This window comes from Xyrauchen texanus, chromosome 23 (assembly GCF_025860055.1).
Source record: "Xyrauchen texanus isolate HMW12.3.18 chromosome 23, RBS_HiC_50CHRs, whole genome shotgun sequence".
Lineage (NCBI taxonomy): Eukaryota > Metazoa > Chordata > Actinopteri > Cypriniformes > Catostomidae > Xyrauchen > Xyrauchen texanus.
The window spans coordinates 2,409,628-2,414,627 of record NC_068298.1 but is presented as its reverse complement, the minus strand read 5'-3'; the positions used below and the strand labels follow the sequence as shown (position 1 = coordinate 2,414,627).

General features: G+C 40.5%; 1 protein-coding gene and 1 long non-coding RNA gene across 2 annotated transcripts in view; one reads left to right on the top strand and one right to left on the bottom strand.

Moving 5' to 3' along the window:
• LOC127663431 (uncharacterized) overlaps nt 1-5,000 on the top strand; it is a 212,842-nt gene that overhangs the window by 26,876 nt on the left and 180,966 nt on the right. The window lies entirely within an intron of this gene.
• Nucleotides 1-5,000, bottom strand: part of LOC127663418 (testican-1-like) — a 286,904-nt gene that overhangs the window by 151,354 nt on the left and 130,550 nt on the right.

Genomic DNA, 5,000 nt, shown 5'->3' with positions numbered 1-5,000 from the left:
GATTTTTTAGATCATTTTAAATGGAAAACAAGACAAAATTGGTAATGATAGGATATTTCTTTGCAATTATTGTTTTAATAAAATTAACTTTTTTTATTTTTTGTATTCAATGAATGTTATTTAGAGGTATTTTTGAAATATTTTGTCCTCTTAATTGTTAGCAAGCTCATTTAATACAACCTTTTAAGTCGAGGCACCAGCCGAATAGTCGATTAGGATCTAATGATTAATCGTTGCAATAATCAACAGAATTGTCTCCTAATATTTCTAATAATCGTTAGATTAGTACATTATCAAAATAATCATTAGCCCTAATATGTAAAAGAAAGATTAACAACATGTCACACTAGCATCAACAGTGTTCGGTGCACAAGAAACATTAATACGAAAAAATATGCATATTTATATTTGATTTGATGTGCTGAATTGTAATTTCATACATTTCTATAGACCAAGGAGAGGAAGTTGTAATGGCCAAACTCTCAAACATCTGGTATTTCTTAAAAGCACGTGATATTTTTTACCAAAGCTCTCAGATTATGATTAAACAATGCATTATGTATGGTCAATAGTTGGTGAACTAGCCAATAACGTTTTATTTACTCGCCAAAGAAGATGTGTTTTTGCATTTGGCTCTTGCCGAGTGTTCATTTTACCCCACGTGTGTGTATTTGTGCTGGCTCAGTCTCGACCTGTCCAGATAAACACATTCAGTTATTGTCAATGTGACCTTTAACGCTCTCTACCTTCCCTCGTTAGACCTCTTTAATGACCAGATGAAGTTGAAATTACCCAAATTGATCTGAGCTGGAGCATCTGCCGGTTTGTCCTCCAGGCTCTTGACATGATCAGAGCAGCTGTCACCGATGACTCAACTGGTTTAGCGGTCATAGACCATTAGTTAAATACCCATAAAACAAACTCCCAGTGAGGGTTCAAAGTTAGTTTACCTAAAAATAAAAATGATGTCATCGTTTACTTAACCTTTCCAATGCAATGGAAGTGAATGAGGACAGACGCTATTGAGTAGGGGTTTGTCAATGGATGATGACCATACAAATATCTATAATGGTCCCAAGACTCTATTATGGTGATTTATTGGTGCTTTTTTGTCCTTTAGGAGCTTGACTCCCTCTGGTCACTGCATTCATTCACTGTATATAAAAGAGCACTCTGGATATTCTTGCCTAACATCTCTCTTTGTGGTGCGCATAAGAAAGAAAGCAATAGAGGATTGGAATGATATGGTGGTAAGTAAATGATAAAAGAAATTTCATTTCTGGGTGAACTATTCCTTTATCAGAACAGAACTGGAGAAATTGGATCAGAGCAGACTGTTTCTGACTAAAGCTTTTGGTCTCCGTATCTGCACAGAACCAATCAGAGAGAAGAACTCTTATCAGCTCCTTGAGCGAGCACAGACTTACATTTCACACACACACACACACAGGCCTGAGATGTCTGTCAATCTAACAATATCAATATGTGATATACACACACATGCACACTTGTATCCACACACTCATTCTGTGTGTCTGTGTGTGTGTGTGTGCAACAGGATATTTTGGATATTTTGTTTCAACTCTTGCCAGAGCTTCAGAACAATGTGTGTGTGTGTGTGTCGGTATATCTGCTATTTAACATTGATAAAACATCTTCAGAAGTGTTCTGATGCCAGTATAATAACTGCATCTGATTACCAAATCAGAGGGGCAAAGTTCACACATTTTCAAACACAAATAAACATAGAAATTTGTGAGAAGAGAACAGCAGAAGAGAAGAGACGAGACTAAAAGAGATGAAAAAAGAGACTAGACAAGATGAGAAGGGACGAGATAAAATGAGATGAGAAGAGCAGAAAAAATAAAACACGAAAAGATATGAAGAGATTAGAGACAAGACGAGAAAGGTGGGACCAGAGGAAACAGGAAGAGATGAAAGTGAAGAAACGAGCAGAGACAAGACTAAAAGAGACGAGACAAGATGAGAAGGGACGAGATAAAATGATATGAGAAGATATGAAGAGACAAGACGAGAACATTTGGGACAAGAAGAAATGAGAAGAGACGAAGCAAGGAGAGAAAAGATGGGAAGAAATAAGAAGAAAGGAGAAAACAAGAGAAAACAAGAGAAGAGTCGAAAAGAGACAGGATGAGAAGAGACTAGAAGACAAGATATGTAGATATAAGAGACAAAATGAGAAAAGATAGAACACTAGAGATGAGAAGAGATGAGAATTGAAGACACAAGCAGAGAAGAGACAAGACTAAAAGAGATGAAAAAAGATGAGACAAGATGAGACGGGACGAGATAAAATGAGACGAGAAGAGCAGAGAAAAAAGAGATGGGACAAGAAGAAACAAGAAGACATTAGAAGTGAAGACATGAGCAGAGAAGAGACAAGAAGACATGAGAAGTGAAGACATGAGCAGAAAAGAGACAAGAAGACATGAGAAGTGAAGACACGAGCAGAGATGAGAAGTGAAGAGACGAGAAGACATGAGAAGTGAAGACACGAGCAGAGAAGAGATGAGAAGACACGAGAAGTGAAGACACGAGCAGAGAAGAGACGAGAAGACATGAGAAGTGAAGACACGAGCAGAGAAGAGACGAGAAGACATGAGAAGTGAAGACACGAGCAGAGAAGAGACGAGAAGACATGAGAAGTGAAGACACGAGCAGAGAAGAGACGAGAAGACATGAGAAGTGAAGACACGAGCAGAGAAGAGACGAGAAGACATGAGAAGTGAAGACACGAGCAGAGAAGAGACGAGAAGACATGAGAAGTGAAGACACGAGCAGAGAAGAGACAAGAAGACATGAGAAGTGAAGACACGAGCAGAGAAGAGACGAGAAGACATGAGAAGTGAAGCCACGAGCAGAGAAGAGATGAGAAGACATGAGAAGTGAAGACACGAGCAGAGAAGAGACGAGAAGACATGAGAAGTGAAGACACGAGCAGAGACGAGAAGACATGAGAAGTGAAGACACGAGCAGAGAAGAGACGAGAAGACATGAGAAGTGAAGACATGAGCAGAGACGAGACGGGAAGACATGAGAAGTGAAGACACGAGCAGAGAAGAGACGGGAAGACATGAGAAGTGAAGACACGAGCAGAGAAGAGATGAGAAGACATGAGAAGTGAAGACACGAGCAGAGAAGAGACGGGAAGACATGAGAAGTGAAGACACGAGCAGAGAAGAGACGAGAAGACATGAGAAGTGAAGACACGAGCAGAGAAGAGACGAGAAGACATGAGAAGTGAAGACACGAGCAGAGAAGAGACAGGAAGACATGAGAAGTGAAGACACGAGCAGAGAAGAGACGAGAAGACATGAGAAGTGAAGACACGAGCAGAGAAGAGACGAGAAGACATGAGAAGTGAAGACACGAGCAGAGAAGAGACAGAAGACATGAGAAGTGAAGACACGAGCAGAGAAGAGACGGAAGACATGAGAAGTGAAGACACGAGCAGAGAAGAGACGAGAAGACATGAGAAGTGAAGACACGAGCAGAGAAGAGACGAGAAGACATGAGAAGTGAAGACACGAGCAGAGAAGAGACGAGAAGACATGAGAAGTGAAGACACGAGCAGAGAAGAGACGAGAAGACATGAGAAGTGAAGACACGAGCAGAGAAGAGACAGGAAGACATGAGAAGTGAAGACACGAGCAGAGAAGAGACTAGAAGACATGAGAAGTGAAGACACTGAGCAGAGAAGAGACGAGAAGACATGAGAAGTGAAGACACGAGCAGAGAAGAGACGAGAAGACATGAGAAGTGAAGACACGAGCAGAGAAGAGACGAGAAGACATGAGAAGTGAAGACACGAGCAGAGAAGAGACGAGAAGACATGAGAAGTGAAGACACGAGCAGAGAAGAGACGAGAAGACATGAGAAGTTAAGACACGAGCAGAGAAGAGACGAGAAGACATGAGAAGTGAAGACACGAGCAGAGAAGAGACGAGAAGACATGAGAAGTGAAGACACGAGCAGAGAAGAGACGAGACTAAAAGAGATGAAAAAAGGGACGAGATAAAATGAGATGAGAAGAGACGAGATGTGACGAGACAAGATTGAACAGATACATGAATAGAGTTTTGAAGAGAATATTAATCGATACTGAAAGAAGGGAAAGACCCTCTCTGTCCATCTTTTGTGAGAGAATCGATCTTGTCACACAGAGACACACACACGCGCACACACACACACACACTCTCTCTACTCTCGCAGCTTTGACATTGAACAGATATTGCTGAAGCAAAGGAAAACGAATCGCACCATCCATGAAAAGAAGGGAGAGAACTCAAGCTCATCTCATTCTATATCTATATTAATATATAGTCAAATGGTCTCCTGTTTACTTAAAATAATCAGAATAACACAAACTTTAATCATCATTCCATCTCCGTCAAGAACTGTCAGTACAACTGGCATTTGAATTCATCTGGACAAAGAGTCCAACATCCCATCACAAATGGACAGCATGAAATACAGTTTTAAGAGTGTGTGCCACATCTCAGCCAATCAGTGCAAAGAATCCAGTGGGCGGGGCTTCCCCCATAGCTCTCATTATGAACAATACTCCTGTTGATTGTTGATCAGAAAAAAGAGAGCCGCAGTTTCTATTTTTCTGCATTATTAGCTCTCTTGCTGACTTCTAAGCCTGCTTGTCTCCACGCATACTGTAACACATTCATTTGTACCCACACGTGCCCAGCACATTAGACTCAGCACCTCATAAATTCTCAAATTGAACTATTTTGGGCTCAGATGAAAGAGAAAATAGGAAGTGAAACAATACTAATAGAGCAGGAGCATGTGTGTAGTACCATGTCAACAACACTCATGAAAGAACACATCCGCTCACCAAAACCAGATACACGGACACAAGCTGGCAAATAACAAAAGGCTATAATAGGAATACAAGCTTAATGTATGCTGCCTACCGTTTTTAATGTATTTATGTTTTAAGCAGTATGCGATATGGTACATATTAG